The sequence below is a fragment of the Lagenorhynchus albirostris genome, chromosome 6, assembly GCF_949774975.1.
Source record: "Lagenorhynchus albirostris chromosome 6, mLagAlb1.1, whole genome shotgun sequence".
Taxonomy (NCBI): Eukaryota; Metazoa; Chordata; class Mammalia; order Artiodactyla; family Delphinidae; genus Lagenorhynchus; species Lagenorhynchus albirostris.
This window is the reverse complement of record NC_083100.1, coordinates 63,950,361-63,969,000: the sequence shown is the minus strand read 5'-3', so window position 1 is coordinate 63,969,000 and position 18,640 is coordinate 63,950,361. Positions and strand designations below refer to the sequence as shown.

Genomic DNA, 18,640 nt, shown 5'->3' with positions numbered 1-18,640 from the left:
TGGGACTAGCGGAGGCTTTGGCTGTGGTTGAATCCTAGTTTGAATTCCTCCATCTGCAAAACTCTACTTCCTTTACTCCCTCACAGATGTCAATCATGAAAGCACTCCTCGAAAAACCACCTGCATGCAAACCTATGCCTCCGAGTCTTTTCCCTGAGAAACCTTAAGACTCCACGCACGGACAGACATGGTAAAATCACCTTAGAAGGCGTTTTCATGAACGAAATTTTAAGACGGTACAAACGATACATAAAATGTTCAAGGAAAGGGGGAAATCAGTGTGTCATACGACATTTTTCTCTGCATTTAGCTCAGAATTAGGATCCTGGATGATGAGAAAAAGCAGTAGTTGGAAGAGATTTTAGGAATGTTACGGGTACTATAAGCAAGCAACCTTTGAGGTCAAAATTTTAAACAGAGCTGAGTATTAGTGTTACTTACATATAGCAGGAAGGGATTACAGGATATAAAAGAAACAGAAATACCCTTGCCGTCCTCCTTAAGGTTTGGGCAAATTCCAGTTTGTTACTATTATCTTGGCGTAATGGGAAAGTCTGAAACAGTATGGAATAGCTCAAGTGGCTGGTATTCAATGTGTCCTCTAAAATATAATAATAAAATTGGCATTTTTATCCTGAATTTCCTTTACTGTGCCTAAGGTAGAGTTTTCTGGACAACAGAATGGTAATGAAAGTGTCCAATAAGCATTATGTTATTATTGTTCATTTTGAAAGCAATGAAATGGTACCATCAATGAAACTGCAGCCTCATTCAGCTGGTGGAGGTCAGGCGCCAGTACGTTTATAGTTAACCGTGAAGAATGGCTAAACTTTACAGTCGTGCTTGCCAAGAATACCCAGCATTCACCTGAGATGAAGGTAAGAATTAATTTATTTGCTTTGGAAAAGAAAAGAGGATTATTGCTTAGGAGACACAGTTGTTGAGAAGCGCTTTAGTTCTTCCAAAAATAGGAAGAATTAGATAGGTGTCTTAAGCTGGGGCTTGTAGTCGTGGACCCCTTTAAACTGTAGGCAAAATTTTGTGACTACATTACTGGAGAAAGGGTGTTTACCTTTTACCAGATTCTTATGGGGTCATGTCCTTTATAACCTTAATAATCACTGTTCCAAATGCTTACTACCATCTTTTCTTACATTAACGCAGGCAGCTTGGAGGTGGGGTCTTTTGTTTCTCTTTATAACAGCCTTGCTGAAGTATAACTGACATACAATAAACTGCACATATTTAAAGAGTACAACGTGGTAAGTTTTGACACATGTATACGCCAGTAAAACTATCACCACAAGCAGGATAACGAACACGTTCGTCACACTCCAAAACTTCCTCAGACCCTTTATGATCCTCCCCACCTTCCCCTCTTTTGATTCTCTCCAGGAAACCACTATTCTGTTGCCTGTCACGGTAAACGCGCTGTTTGCATTTTCTAAAATTTCATTCCAGTGGAGTCTTAGAGTATGTACTCATTTTGTTATGAAATAATCATCATTATTTTGAAATCCGTCCATGTTGCAGCGGTATCAAAAGTTCTTTCCTTTTTATTGCTAAGAAGTATTCCATTGTATGAGTATATGGAAGTTTGTTTATGCATTCACCTCTTGATGAACATTAGGATTGTTTCCAGGGTTTGCTGTTACGAATAAAGCCGTCATCAACATTCAAATACAAGTCTTTGTAGAGACATACTTTCTCCTTTCACTTGGGCAGACACCTAGGAGTAGAAAGGCTAAATCACATGGTAGATATATGTTTAACTTTTAAAGCGGTTGCCAAAATGTTGCGGAAGGTGATTGTGCCACTTCTGTACTCCCACCAGCAGTGTATGAGAGATCCAATTTCTTACACACTTGTCAACACTTAGTATGATCGGTCATTTTAATTTTAGCCATTCTAATTAATGTGTAGTGAAATCTCACTGTAGTTTTAAAGTGTACATATTTAGTGAAGTTGTGTTACAGCCACTTTCTGACAATGAAAGTATTTAGGAGTTCCACAAATACAAGTGTGGCTTTTCCGGGTTAAGTCGAAGGCTTTTTCTAAAAAGAATCAAAAGCCTTTGTTGAGGAACCATAGGCATTTCTTCATCTGAGAGGTAAGATATGCAGAGTGTCTATCAGATCTTCTTCTAGATCATCCAGTAAATGAATAAAAAGCATTTATACAGGTATCAGACAGAGCGCAGGCAGTACCAGCCCACGTCTTGGAAAATCTAGAGCTTCCTGTACAGTGCAGAAACCTCAGCCCTCTTCCACTAGGGATTTTTTTAAATGTGTAGGTCGTAAGTCCGAGTTGAATTAAAGGAAAGAAGGAAATGATCATACCATGGAAGGCAGAAGACACAGGAAGTTCATCCAACTTTGATTTCTAGAGGCATCAAGAAAAGCCTTTCCAGGTCTACAGCAAAAAGGTTTTACTGAATTATCTAGATGTCTGGATTCCAAGAGAAGAGTCTTACACCCAGGAGCACATTCTGGAAATATTAACAAGGCTACGTGTGTATAAAGCACGAAGGCAAAACATACTCTGGGATTCTGATGACAATCTCACGGCCACCGTGGAGGGAAGACTTGTAACACAGCAAGTATTAACTAAGGACAAACTAAGACAAAAGGGCGACTGCTCTCCAATGTGTGTAAGACTAAAAACAATTTGTGTCTCCCTCAGTGCCTATAATCCCTTGATTAAAAACAAAAACACTTACAGAAATAAGTCTGTACAACCTAAGTCTGTGTATGTCTTTAAGTTGTCTTTACAACCTTGTAAAATCATACACATTTTAGAAAAATTCTCATCAGCCAGAGGAAATAGGCCAAAGGGAAATAAAACACTTAACTTCATAGGACTTTTTCTCATTGTCACCCTTGCTTTACCTTAATCTGTTTTAGAAAGAGGTTTTCCAATAATCATATATTAATAAGGCGCACACAGCTTGAGATTTAACCCAGTAGCTTCTGAACTGGGAAAAGCTTTGGAAAAGTTAAAATTAATGAGACAGTCAACACACTGATAGGAGGAATGCTACTTAAATTATGGGCCAATGCAGCCAACTGAGGCAGAGCCATCTGGCATGAGCACAAACAGCGGTGAGATCTGAAGGACTCTGAGCCTGGAACGTGGTGGCAGCCTTCCAAAGACAAACATTCCTCACCCATGTGGCCCGCCCACGCAGAGGAGGAGAGAGCTGGCCTTCTGTTTACATCACCTGGCACTGCTCCAGAGACGGACACCTCTTTTGTCTTCACTTCTTGAGGTTTTTTTCTTTACTTGTGGTATGTTCCAAAGCATTTAACGTAAGGGTTTAGTAGCCAGTGAAAGGTACAGAGCAAGGTTGAATAATTTTCTTCTTTAATAATAAGAAATCAAAGCAATTCATGGGTTGACTGGGTCTTCACTCTAGGTTAGGCCATAGCCTAAAAAATAAAGGACATGGTCACCCTACTTATTACAAGGGAGCTAGACTGAGGCTCCCTGAAAGCAGACACCGTCAAATCACCTGTAGATCTCCAGTCAGTACCCGGCACTGGGCCTAGTGCCCAGCAGGCACTAAACGAATGAACAAAGGAAAGATTGGAAAGTGCCTGGTTGCCATGATTAGAAAGTATTTTTTCAGAAGCTGATATTTTCCCCCCACAAAGATGAAGAAGATAAGCAGAGCTGATCAGGATGAAGTTATAAAAGCTTGTTGTATCAGACCTTCCCCCTTCCACTGTACATGACCATCTCATCCCACAGAAGTCACCTCTTCGACCTTATGAGGTGCTTAACAAACTCTTCCCTCTCCCCAAGTGGCAAAGGCCAAGGAGGCATGGAGAGAGAGAGACAAGGTCTGTTTAGCTCACTGTTGTACACCCAATACCCAGCACAGGGTCTGCCTCAAAGAAGGTGCACAGAACTAATGATGGGATGAATGAAAATAAACTAGTGGCGTAATTTTTTTCAAAGATAACATGTTAACTCTTCTAGGAATCTGCAATTAAATCTGAGCCTTGATTTCTCATTACGGATAGGACAGATTTCACAGTAAGGAAATGTTAGGTAATTAGAAATGAGTGGAGATGGAATTATTCTCCTTTATTGTGGAAGGAAGGGGTAAAGCCTCTGTGTTCCCGAAATTTCACCAAACCTATAAGGAGTTCAGGCATTCAAGTGTACCTTTTTTTTTTTTTTTTTTTTTTTTTGCAGTACGCGGGCCTCTCACTGTTGTGGCCTCTCCCGTTGCGGAGCACAGGCTCCGCACGTGCAGGCTCAGCAGCCATGGCTTACGGGCCCAGCCGTTCCGCAGCATGTGGGATCCTCCCGGACTGGAGCACGAACCCGTGTCCCCTGCATCGGCAGGCGGGCTCTCAACCACTGCGCCACCAGGGAAGCCCTCAAGTGTACCTTCTGATTATAGTACACTGAACTTGAGACATCCCCGTCCCTGCCTCCTAAATTAGGTCTCCCAGATGCTGGAGGCTGGGTATGACAGCTCACACTTATCCCACCTTCTAATTATGCTAGATATGTAGCCTAAGGCCCAGAGGTCTCCTCTCCCTGAACCATAATACGCGACTTGGACTATGTTCTCCTACTTTCCTGCGCCTGCTCCCATCCCAACTTGAAAGCTCAGAGCCTTCTGGACTCTAATTTCTGCTGTTTTCAACCCTCCAGAGTCTCGAGGGGGGAGGGGGGAGCAGTAGTACTAACTCAAAGATCCTTCAGATGTATATTTCATCATCAGAAAGTAGCTCACGAGGAGACAGGCTACTGAGAACTCAGCTCCTCTGTGTTGTAGGGCAAAGGCTGCGGGTGGAGGGCATGGAGTGTGAGAAGCTGTGGATGAGAACATTCAAGTTACTGCCTATTAAGATCCGTGACTTTTTAAAAGCAGGTGTGTGTTCCAGTCTGTATACCATAAGCACTGCTAGTAAACTCATTCTTACAAAAGTGTGTGCCCCAAGCTGGTGTTCCTGCTAGATCTGGGGGAGATACGGACTAGAGTAATGCAGACCTTGCCTTGCTTAGTGTATGGGCGGATTCATAAAGGAATGGCTACATGAGTGCTGCTGGCCGGGGAGGAATACAGAGCAAGGACGGCACAGAGGCCAACTGCCTGGAGAGTTCTGGGCAGGATTCTAGGAAGAGGTGATACCTGAAAGAAGAGGAGGAGTTTGCCAGGTGACTGGGAGCATTCCAGGCAGAGGAAGAGCACGTGAGAGGCGGGAGGGAGCACAGCAAGGCTGAGTGCCGCACTGCAGTGGTCCAGTGCCCCGGAGCGAGCCTGGGCTGAGGGACGAGGGGAGACACAGGTGAGGAGCTGGCAGAGGCCAGTCGTCTACGCCTGGTCCACCAAGGAGCGTGGACTTCATCTTGTAGCAACAAGGTTTTAAACATGACACCAGGTAATAACGAGGTTAACTGTACACACTGAAGAATGTTATCATTATTTATGAAAGTCTGGAGAAATACAAACTTTGGGTTTGGCTTTGTAAAAGGAAAAATATTTTAACAGGCATGTGATACACGCTGATTAGAACTGAAAATATCATTAAATATGTCAACTTTTTAATGCATTTTTAAATGCAAAGCTTTATACATGTACAGCAGTGTTCACATTTACTGCTCATGGAAACTGATGTTCTCACATAGACTGCGAAAGAGCTTCATAAATAAAGTACACTGTCTGGGTTAAGAGAAATTGAAGTGGGCATTAAAATACCCGACTTTAGTACTCTCACGCAGGCAGCTCTGCCTCATATATTCTAAGATGCCTGTGTGCAAGGGATGTGGGTTTTAACGCAACTAATCTTACGTAGAGGAGCTTTTTTCCTCCAGACGATTCATTAATTGAGAAATCACCGTATCTCGCTATGTTAGTTGCCCTAATTGGACAGATAAGAAACCCCCTATGAGGGAATTCATTTTTCTTTCCTGATATTGTTCTCTTACCACCAGGGTAATGGAGAAGTAAGAGCTATCATTATAAACAGATAAAAAAAAAAACAGAAGTGGGAAAAGAAATCTTCGGTGGAAGAAGTTCGGAATTTTTTGTTTGTACATTTGTTTGTTTTACCACAATACTGTATGAATAAAGGTGTCAGTGGAAAAGCAGCTTACAGCGTGTCCTGATGTGAGAAGGGGCATCCAGGCCTTTCTTCTTCAGGCAGGATTGTTGTACATCATTCAAGACTGGGAGGAAGTTGTTTATCCTACATCTGAGATTGACTACAATCAGAAGGACGTTCTGATCCTTCTTCATTACCCATTTTCATAGCACACCAGTTACAACTTTATGACATGGTAGTGCATCCCTTTTTGTTTTTTAACATCTTTATTAGAGCATAATTGCTTTACAATGGTGTGTTAGTTTCTGCTGTATAACAAAGTGAATCAGTTATATGTATACATATATCCCCATATCCCCTCCCCCTTGAGCTTCCCTCCCATGGTAGTGCATCTTAATGAAACCAGCAGCCTTACTGAATTCTTGGTGGATAAATGACATTAATTTAGGGGGAACAGTGGCTGTCTAAATAGTAAAACATAGCCTCAAGGACTCCACAAGTGCATTACTATTATCAATAATAAATATTAAATTGCATGCTTTGGGGTATCAAGACATTTGTTCAGCACCTACTATAATCCCTAAGAAGGTACTTTTAAAAAGTAAATATCGTAAAAATCCAACAGCTTCAAAACAACCTTATATTGAAAATTGTTATAATGGGCCTGAACTTCTATCTTATTCATTAAATAAAATGCAGTATTTGGGGGAAGAAAGAAAATACAGAGTATGCCAGACACTTATATCACAGAGTCCATAATCACAGCCTTTCTAAATCTTTAAACCACTAATATTTCTCTAGACTGGAATTCACCAGTTATAATGTGCACAGCCAGCACTGCCTGCTTGCACAATACACTGATCTATGAGACATTCCAACCCTGTTTGGGGTGGAGAAAGCAGAGATAATCTTAAATGTATGCTTCAGGAACATTGCTTTTAATGCCAACCCCAGTCGAGATAATTATCAAAAAGATACTTTTTGTTGCTGTTATCAGAAATTATTTGAAAGAATGCCAGGGGAAATAAGACAGCCCGCAGGAAGGATGTGCTGGGTCTCTAAGGACTGAAGGGGGACTAAATCATTCTTATGCTTAAAAACAGCAACCCAAAGCAATCTGGGAAACAACGACGGAAGCTTTTGCTTCGGTCCTTGCAATGATATTGGAACTTCTGAAGGAGAAGATTATCAACCTTTCAGAGATGTTATACATTTATAAAGGGGTCAGCCGTCACAAGTTCCTTGCACGTACATGAAACATAATAAAACGAACTGAATTTCAGATTTCCATCCTGTCCCCAATAAAGAGAGAAGAGATCAACTTGCTGTCTTTCAACCTTAGATACCTGAGCACAACAAATGGATTTAGACTTTTACGACAGATAGCAGGTAAAAAAATAAGCCGAAGAGATATCACATTGATTTGGGGAACAAAAACTGGAGGGAGACGAACAAAACACTTTTGGCAAGGGAACAGACAAGAAAGGAACACTGTGAGGTCATGAAGTGCAGGTAGCTTACTATCCATATAAATAAGGCCTCCGATTGTCTTTGCGTTTGTCAGAGGACGCGAGCGGGGGCTCACGCTGAGTGCCGTAATGAGACCGAGGACTCAGAGGAGTCACAGACAGTCAAAATACAGAAGAGGAGCCAGAAAAGAGATGCTGACTTGGGGATGATCATCAATAATGCACTAAGGAATAAAAAATCAGAAGAATGTTTGGCAGCAGTGAAAACAGCAAACAAGACTGTGGACTGTGTGTGCAGCCTCGGAGAACAGGTCTGTGCTACTTATTCCGGGGCTGTTTAAGGCAGCAAGATCTCATTCACTCTGGGCAGGCCTGGCTTTTCCTACCCACTGGAAGAAATTGAATGAAATGCTGCGAGATGCAATGAAAGTCGATTCCAGGTTCAAAAGACCGGGGTTGGGGGCGGGGGGGGGGGAAGGGGGGCACGGCGGGCACGGGGCCGCAAGCAAAGACAATGCAGTTCCCAGCCTCACTGTAGTTTTACTACAAGCCCTCTGTTCCCTTTCCCTTCCCCGGGCTTATCATAATCCTATACTTTTAGGACGTGAAGAAGAGGGTTAACAGACTTAGATTAGCCAACTGTGAGAAGAGAAAGGTCGTACAGACTGCAGCCTTTGTAAACTCTGTGATAACGTCACTCTTCATAGAAATTTCTACGGCAGCAGAGCATGCATGAGAAAAATATGACATGCTAATCCTGAGGCAAAAGGTAAATAATATTTCTCTTTCTTACTGGTGTATTTTGTTCATGACTGTCCAGTCATTTAGTAGAACAGACCATTAAGGAGATGATCACTGAACTTCTAATCAGGTCCTGGGAAGGGCACGGCAGAGGTAACCCCAGCTGGCTGAGATCCTGATGTTTTCACAATCAAAGAGCATTCTGCAACTAAGCCACCCAGGGAATACTGAAACCTCCAAATAACAGCCAGTTAATCATGACTTCCTGTGTTCCTTTTAATGAGATTTTAATTTCATTGATTGCTAGCGACCACTGGTTGAACGAGCCCCGGAGCTGATTTTGACGTTGAGGAATTCTGCAAACTGGAATAATGAAGTGGTTCTATTTCTAAACTATTATTAATGATAACCTGTTTACTGAGATTTAACATGCTCTATATGTAACAACTTGTAATCCTCGCAGGCACCTGCCCTATGAGGATGGAACTAGCATTTGCCCCGTTTTACAGAGGACACTGAGAGAGAAAGCACTGCGCGCCCAAGGTCACGCAGCTAGGGAGGGGATGGGGGGAGGACCTGAACTCCAGCAATATGGCTCTCCAGAGCTCGTGTACACAGCCACAGTGCGGGCTGCCTCTCAGATAGCTACCTCCTTAAAACATACAGTTACTGTTTGAAGATACTTAAAACCTGGGATTTAAGAAGCACTATTGGTGCCCTTCACGTATGGATCCTCTCCCCTACATCAAAGAGCAGGAGCCAGTGAAGCTTCCAACTCATCGAAAAGCCAATTTTGCTCCTGCAAAGCAATCACGAGGCTCCTATGAAGATCCCCTTGGGGATCCAAATAGTGAACCAAGAGAAGCAGCAAAGCAAAACACACATCGCAAAGCCCTCTGTGTCCTCCAGCTTGACTGTTTTAGAAAGAATTGGGGCTAATACTTCCCAACAGAACATACCATCATCTTTTTGATCTTAGTGTCTTTCAGCCAAAAATTTTCAGATGCCTCAACACTGAAAACACTTGACAGCTGGTCCCAGTTAAAGTAGTAGAAAAGTAAGCTTTGAGGATTATTTTGTTATTGACGTTTCTATGTCTTTTTTCCTGCTTTAAGAAAAAAAAACAAAACTTTTTCCTTAGATGAAGGCTTCATCTTGTCAATGTAAGGGGGAAAAAAGTGTTGCCTGAATAAAAGATGGTAACAGAGTTGATTTAGTTTATATTAAATGACAATCTTTAGAAATTCACACGTAAAATTCGTGAGAGATGAGTGTGTTTAAAACCACCTAAAAAAAACTGTGGTATTTGGACATATTGAGAAAAATGCCTCTAGCAGGCAGAGGGGGTGAGGAGATAGGCAGCTTCACTGCTTGCTTATGCTCTGTGTGAGGGCAGCCACACTGATAAATAGGGTGCAATTAACAACCTATGGCTTTCACCTAGAGCAACACTGAAGACATCACCATCCTCAGACCAGAGTGTTCAACGCCCAAAGACCCAGGGTGAGAAGTACTCCCAGCTGTTACTTTTCTTCCTCAACACTGACATCCCTTAGTTAATACGGCTGAGACTAGGCTAGGGCAGGGCTGAGGATGTGACCAATGGTCCATCACTCATTAGCTGCTTCAGGGCTTTGAACCCACTCCCAGTCATCATAAGGAGCCACCATATGGACGGATCATCCTCTAAGCAATAAAGCCAGTCATTCTCCAAAACAAGGAATAAGAAAAACTGTGGTGAACGCAGGATCATGCGTGTGGTTTTGAAAGTCCAATGCTTGGTAATAACATCAGGGAATTGACCCTTACAGCGAACTGTCAGGTAAATTGTCTTCACTAAATAGCTATCCTCTGGTGGAATTCCCTTGCTACCCAATACATTCCTGTCCATCGTCCCTAAAGAACCAGCAGCAACTGGTTCAGGGAATTTGTCTGCTTTTTATGCAAGAACAAGTAAAACAAAATCAGGATGCTAAATATTCAACCAATGCTGGAAGAGAGGGGGGGTAAATTCGGCACCTAAGGGGTCCTTGGCAAGGATGGCCAGGCAGCAAGTGGGTAGTGGAGTGACTGGGACTGAGTTGAAGGTTTGGACTCCAAAGTGCAGAATAGTTATTCAAGAAACTTCAAAAGGATATTGTTTGTAAGTTTTCATCCCTATTTATATATCCAGAAACAGGTATTTTTTTCTAGAAGAGCAAAAATGAAATAGTCACCTGGTCCCATTAAATGTTATTTCCATCATAGACATTAGGGACAGGGACTTTTTTAAATTGCAGGAAACTCTGAACTAAAAAAAGAAAACACATCAATCACCCATTAGAAGCATAACTAAATAAACAGGGTGTTAGGCAACAGGAAAAGCATGATCCAAGTTGCCCACGCCGATGCATAAGAGAACTTATTTTTAAATGTAGTGATGGTAGATTAAATAATTTCTAGCTGCTATTAGAATAGAATTGAACGTGAGATATAATACCAAGTCTAACTGAAAAGAAGCAATAGGTTGAAACCTTAAGAACAAATTAGAAACATGGTCAAACACCAACTAAATGGTTATTAGAAACTAAACTAAAAAAAAAAAAAGACAAAACCTCATCCAACATATATTTCAATAAGGTAAGAATGCAGCTAATGACAAAGTAAAGGAGGACAATTATATCTCTTCACCAATGCACCTTATCCAAGATGCAGCTGCCTGGGATTACAAAAGAGAAGCAGAAAAGACTGCAGGGCCCTGGCATTTGATATGCAGGCTCTCATAAGACAAATGAGGCGCCCTGTTCACAACCAAATGACATTGTGGCAAGATTATACAGGGGATTTATTTCTGGCTGGCTGGAGGTCAGTCAAATATATATGTTTTCCATTTCCCAAAAGTTGATCTGCCATAGGCCCACAGCGTGCTGTTCAAACATACATTCAATCCTTACTGTAGCAGAGTCCGAAATTTGGCAGTGTTCTAGATGAGATACGGGCATAAGGCTTTTAATGAGAAATGGTGAGATAAAAATGATGAATTCATTCTTGCCTGGGTAATGTAGTAAAAAATGATTGCCTTCCAGCTTCTGGTTTCCGAGACATAAAGCTCGGAATGCCCATCCGGCTTAGCCCATGAATCTGAACAGTACAAATGCAGATCCCAATTTCGGCTGCTGACACATGCCGGCAATTTGACTGAGACCAAAACAACCCAACAGCAAAGAAGAACCTCATACATTTTTATAGCATGTACACGGGTATGTCTTAAGTGAACTCGATCATTCATTCATCCAAGAAATCAACAAATATTTATTGGTATCTACTAAGCACTCAATATTATTTTATTCTTCTAGTGTTCTAAGGTACACCTGTCAAGAAAGCAGAAGAAAACCCTGTGTGCATGGAGCTGGGTCCAGTAATGAGTGTACTTTCTCAGCAGAGCCACTGAACGCCCAGCATTTTCCAGAAACTACCTTTTACCAGGCATTACTAGCCACAGCGCCCAAACAGAGTCCCAAGTGGCAGAAACCTAGGAACCTGGACTAGGAGGGGATGCCATAGTGAAATAATGGAGAGGAACTAGCTTCAGTTGTAAGGACCACCCAGATTACCTAGATGGGTAAAGTAACAAGCACTTACTATCTGGGATTACTGAGTGGATGTTATAAACACTTTCAAAACTTGCTGGTCTGCACAATCCTATTAATCATAAAAGTGTTATAAATCACTACTGGGAGAACATAAGAGTTTCCTTCAACTTACACACTTCTCCAGTGATGGAACTTCCCATGACAAACATCTAAATCAGACTAGAAAAACAAAGCCAAGAACAGAGCATTACTCTAAGTTGTGTGCCTGGTCTGAGGCTATCATTAGCGTTGGAATATTCAGCTCCTGGTTAGGAAGTGGGAGAATGGTGACCTAAGAAATGACAGTCTGCCTAAAAATAATCTAAAGGGATGTGAGTTAGAGTTTCAGTACGAGTTTGTCTGATGGGGGTGGGAGAGGTCTTGGAGGTAGTTCAAAACTATAATCCTCAAGAGCAATCAGGGGATGTTAGGATGACACTGTAATCAACTTTGAACAAGAACACCATGTGTTGCTACTGCCGCCTGATTACCGAGTCACAGGAGTACGGCATGTAAGTTCACGCTGCAGTTTTACATGTCAGATGGGGAGCACATACTGATTGAGCTCTATCAATAAAGAATTAATGAATGAGCAGGGAATCTGTATAGGAGACAGAATCCCAGGAGGGGTGACCCCACAGTGGGGGTTCTTACAGGGGGTGCTCCTGCAGGCACTGGCTGCGACCGACCGAGGGCCTGGCCCCCTGAGAAGTCTGTGTAAATCCTCGTGATTACAGATGGCTCCTCCTCCCTTACGGGAAATGGTGTAGGACTTTATGATCTACTGGTTCGGTATTAAATTGTTTCCCAAACTGGCCAATTAGGTGCCTACTGAATTCTTCTGGTCCAAGATCACGTCTAAGCATGATGCTGATTTCCAACGAGTTATAAGGGAGATGCAAGGCTTTAAAAAGCTGTAGAGCCTTATGTCAATAGCCTGCTTCAAGAGGAAACAACTGTACTTGTATTTTGCTCAGAAAACTACTCTTAAGCTAACTTTATCTAGGTCTGCAGAGCCGATATGCTATGTATGAAGGAAGAAAACAGGATGGCGCACTCTACAGGGGTCAGAAACTCAGATGTCTCCAGGGGCCAGGGAGATCATGTGAGTCATTCAGAGAGGAGGGGGCAGAATTTTTCCATCTAGGAATTTATGCCAGTTGTTTTCAGATCTGGTTTTTCTAAGACAAGCCAGAAGTGGACCTTACGTCCACTCTCTCTCTATATTTAAATGTTGGCAACTGATCCCCCAATTTAATAACATTGTCTAAGCCAGACAGAATACATTTGTAGGGAAGATCCAAGCCTGGGCCACTAGGTGGTAACCTCTGCAGTACAGCAAAAGGAAAAAAAAAAAAAAAAAAAAAAAACAGAAGGAACTGCTGGGAACCGGAGCCGGGGCAGAAAAAAGGATGCGGGATGGACTAATGACTAAAATGTGGTTCCGAGGCTCTGCAGTAAAAACTTGAAGCTCAACAGATTTCAATTTTGGTATGCCAACAGAGGAAAAAAATTCCACAGGCAGAGAGACACTCAATTAAGACTGCCTAGGCTCATTTCCTCAAGAACTGTGATTAAATTAAGACATGAGATAGAAAATGCAGGCTGAAGTAATTTTAAAAATCAGTTTTTCACAGTTTGGGACTTATTTTTTAACATATTCCAACACAAGGCGTCATGGTTTAAAGCCAGGGGAAAGTGTATAATACATAATGAAGGTTGAGCTTTTGCATACCAAATGCAGTTAAAGAAATGGAACAAAACAACACAGTCAGCAGTGAAGCACCAAGTGTGCACCAACTTGAAAAGAGGGCTTGTCTATTAAAAAAAACCTATACAGCATGCAGAATCCAAAAACGGGTGCATACACAACCTAGATTCTCCTCTTCTGTCAAGTATGAGGCGCTCACCAATGAAATATGAGCACAAAGGAAGGCACATTTTGGTTCTTCTTCCTCTTTAATATTCCTTGCTTTTGAAAATGGGCTGCAAATAGCACATCTCAATAGCACATTTGAAAGATATGTTACGCTACCATGGCATAACCTAAACACAGCACGATAAATATTTCTTGTCTACACCAAGAATGTAGACAGTTTAAAAGAAGACAATTTTAAAAGATAGAAGATGGGGCTTCCCTGGTGGCGCAGTGGTTGAGAGTCCGCCTGCTGATGCAGGGGACACGGGTTTGCGCCCCGGTCCAGGAATATCCCACGTGGCACGGAACGGCTGGGCCCGAGAGCCATGGCCGCTGAGCCTGCGCTCCGCAACAGGAGAGGCCACAACAGTGATAGGTCCGCGTACCGCAAAAAAAAAAAAAAAGATAGAAGATGGGCAAGAATACCACAGGGCCAGCAGTGGCTACTGTGGCTGATGCCCCACAATCAGTTCATGGGTATCTCAGCGCCCCACCCCCATAGGGCCTGTTTAGGGCTGGGCAGATGGATGGTAAGCCAATGTGGACCAATGACAGAGGGGGAAAGGCTTGCTGGGGGCTTCTAAGAGAGAAACTTTCTTGCTCCTTAGTAAGGACCACAAAGAGCCAAATGTGAAGTAGGAAACATGCAGCACTTTTTGCCCCGGACAGCCTCTTAGGACAGTGACGGGAATGAGACTTGGGATAAAAGTCAAAGCTGTGGAGAACCGGGCTAAGAGAGGAAAGACTGAAGGTCCTGATTGATGTCACTGCGATGCTTAACAACCCTGAAACCTTCCCTTCCTCTAGGCATTTCCAGTTGTATAAGCTAGGAGTCCTTCTTGTTAAAACCATTTTAACAGACTTTTCTGCTACTTGTAGCTTAAATCACTCCAGCTGAAAATGCACTTTCCCCTGGAGAATCATTCAAATTCTTCAAAATGTTAAGGGTCCATTTTCACCCAGTGTGGTTTCTGGGTGAAAATCAGTGATAGGCACTGATTTTGTTCCTACAAAGACATAGAACTACAGAGAAAAAGATTCCTTTGGTCTTATCAGTTTCTTAAAACACTGTAATCTGCCAGGAATGATGTATTTTATTTGGAAATGAATGTCAACGGACTAAATACAAATGGAGCAATTTTTTCACACTATCCGAGAGAGATTCCTTTGGAGTCTCCACAACGGAAAACCTTCTGGGTTTGACCCAACCAATTTCTTTTGCCAGTTCTGGAATACAGTCTTACACCAACCCGTGAACAGCTTAAGTGAATGGCAAGAGTACATACCAGTACCCAAGACATTAATAAAGACAGAACTTGCATTGCTATGAGCACAAGGAAACGACAGTCTCAAATATTATACGAACATAATTTGTTCTTAAAACACTATCTACAAGAATTGCTACACCGTCAATAACCATCTTCCCACCTACCAAGAAAAAAGCAGGACTTGAGGTTAGGTGTGTAGTAAATGATACTCATAATACAGTTACTAGTAAAGAAATACCAACATTGCTGATTTCAGTATTTATACACAACGCTCAATGCAAATATTTAAATATCATTTCATGGGCTTTTTTTTTTTTTTTTTGCGGTACGCGGGCCTCTCACTGTTGTGGCCTCTCCCGTTGCGGAGCACAGGCTCTGGACGCGCAGGCTCAGCAGCCATGGCTCACGGGCCCAGCCACTCCGCGGCATGTGGGATCTTCCCAGACCGGGGCACGAACCCGTGTCCCCTGCATCGGCAGGCGGGCTCTCAACCACTGCGCCACCAGGGAAGCCCTGTTTTTTTTTCATTGAGATGAAATTCACATAACAAGTAACTCTTTTTAAAGTGAATAATCTGGTGGTATTTAGTACATTCAAAATGTTGTGCAACCACAACCTCTATCTAGTTCTAAAACACTTTCATTTCCCTGTAAGAAAACCCCACACCCATTAGGCAGCCACTCCCCATCTCCTGGCAACCACTAATCCGTTTTCTGTCTCTGTGGATTTATCTATCCTGGATATTTATATGAAATGGAATCATATATAATATGTGACCTTTTGTGTCTAGTTACTTCAGTTAGCATCATGCTTTCAAGGTTCATTTCATAGAATTTAAATAAACTTAAAAATTATGCCAGAAAGAGTGTTCATTTTAGAACTCCCCGGAGAGAGGTCTCTAGCACAGCTACAGAGACCCTGTATGGGCCCAAACAAAGAAAACTAATAACAGACAAAGTTAAAGCCTTCAGGTCATAAAAATCAACTGTACAAACGCAGAATAAGAGCACACTGGGTAAGTAGCATCCGGAGGGAAAAAGATTCTAAAAGGGGATGCAGGAAGGGAGTGACAGGCAATAAATATGTCAAAAACAATGAGATCTCAGTGATAAGTGCGTACGTCTACAGTAATCTACAGACTTCTCTGGATATTTGAAATACTTAATAATAAAAACATGAAAAAATTAAAAGAGAGTAAGTAGTTTTTTGGCTGAGAAGTTCAGTGTAAAACAATGACATCTATTTTATTTAAAATTCTCATATAGTATTTGATGCCATTAGCTGAAATGTAGTATTCCCCTCACAAATGAGGCGTCCCCAAGCCCTGCAACCCCCCTATTGCATTAGGAATTTGGAGTTCGTATACAATACTGACAGGCACTACCCTTCAGGAGGATTCAGAAAAACTACAGGGCATCAGGAGAGATGAGATAGAGGCGGCTTTAAAAAGGATATTGCCACCCAAGAAAGTTCATTAAGAAAAGGAGATAAGGGGAAGCTTTGGCAGTTTTAAATATTTGAATAAATACTTGAAAAAGGGATTAGATGTGTTCTGCATTGCTCCAGAGGCCAGAAATTAAAGAGACTGCATCTGGCTCGGGATAAAGACCTTCCAACCAGTAATTCACAACAATGGTGCCTCTCACCAGGGGAAGCTCCTCAGCAGTAGAGACAGTCAGAGAGCTAGTAAGCCCCTCGAACACCTCTCCTTCCCCGCCCCCTCGGCCCATCCAGACACACAGGACCCCAGGCTTAGAAGGGCTCTGTGCTTGTTTTAATGCTCCGCAGTCACCATTTTGAACTTATTAATTTTAGAACAAGGGACCCTGCATTTTCATCTTGCACTGGGCTGTGCAAATTATGTAGTCAATCCCGTGTATAGATGCAGAAGAAATACTATAATCTGACGAAGTTGGCAGTGGTATTTGGTTGGTTAATGTAAAAAGGCAGTTTAAGCAGGGAAACATAAAACTGTGATACAAATAAACCTTAAGATTAATGTTTTACATTAATGTACACTCCTTTACCAATATCGTGATGTAGGGTCAAGGCCATTTAAAAAATCCTAGAGGGCTTCCCTGGTGGCACAGTGGTTGGGAGTCCGCCTGCCGATGCAGGGGACACGGGTTCGTGCCCCGGTCCGGGAGGATCCCACATGCCATGGAGCGGCTGGGCTCCATGGCTCCGTGAGCCATGGCCACTGGGCCTGCACGTCCGGAGCCTGTGCTCTGCGATGGGAGAGGCCACAGCAGTAAGAGGCCCGCATACACAAAAAAAAAAAATCCTAGATTTAGAAAATCTCTTCTTTTACAATTATCTTTTCTATACAGAATTTAATAACAGTTTGTGTTTAACAATTTATCTTTTTTTCTTAATGAATTGTTTTTTGGTTTTTTAAAAAAATATTTATTTTCCCTGTTTTGGGCTGCATCGGGTCTTAGTTGTGGCACACGGGATCTTTGTTGAGGCATGTGGGATCTTCTTCGTACGGCGTGCGGTCTGCTTGGGTTTCTCTCTAGCTGCAGCACACGGGCTTCTCTCCACTTGTGGTGTGTGGGCTTTCTCTCTCTAGTTGTGGCGCGCAGGCTCCAGGGTGTGTGGGCTCTGTAGTTTGCGGCACGCGGGCTCTCTCTTTGAGGCGCGTGAGCTCAGTAGTGGTGGTGCATGGGCTTAGTTGCCCTGAGGCATGTGGGATCTTAGTTCCCTCACCAGGGATCGAACCCACATCCTCTGCATTGGACGGTGGATTCTTTACCACTGGACCACCAGGGAAGTCCCAACAATTTGCCTTTTTAAAAAATAATTTTTATTGGGGTAGAGTTGATTTACAAGGTTGTATTAGTTTCTGGTGTACAGCAAAGTGAATCGGTTATACATATATCCACTCTTTTTCTAGATTCTTTTCCCATGTAGGTAACAATTTGCCTTTATTAATAGATTTCCCCAAGCATCCCACTTGGTTTTTTGAACAAACAACTCACTTTTGGAACTAATCTTTTATCACTTATTTAAATGATATAATTTTAGTAAGAAGTAAACCTGCATAAACAAACATGGGAACAAACTCTTGTTAAACATGGACCTTCCCTGGTGGGAACTGACATGGGGGTGGTGCTGGGGGGACAGACTAGAGTGTCATCTCCCAGCAGTGAGCAGCCGGCACGCCCTGGGCATCACCAGTGCATTTTACAGAGGGAACTGCAAGCACCACTTAATTCAGCGGGTCAAGTTCATGGAGGCTGGCTATCCTTCTGCAGAAGCATCAGGCTTATTGCACCGTCTCCTGTTTGGGCTGTCCTGCTGAGGCTGATGAACACCGCCGCACGCCCATGAGAAAGCAGTGTGTTTCCTTGAGGCAGGCGTGTAAACTCCTCCTGAAGCTGGTGGACATTCCTGCTGCCCAGTTCAGAGAAAGAGGTAGGTCTTTGGTGAAGGAACTATAACTCAAAAGGTGATGGAGAAAGAGGCAGCTCACTGCTGTGGAAATAGAGCTCAAAGGCAAGCTTCAGGGAGACGAGGGAATTCACATTTCTCTCTGGACCTGTCTTCTTAGGCCACCCAGTACACATGT

General features: G+C 42.6%; 1 protein-coding gene across 3 annotated transcripts in view; it reads right to left on the bottom strand.

The window, feature by feature from the left end:
* STK39 (serine/threonine kinase 39) overlaps positions 1–18,640 on the bottom strand; it is a 301,230-nt gene that overhangs the window by 21,940 nt on the left and 260,650 nt on the right. The gene's annotated exons all lie outside the window — the stretch shown is intronic.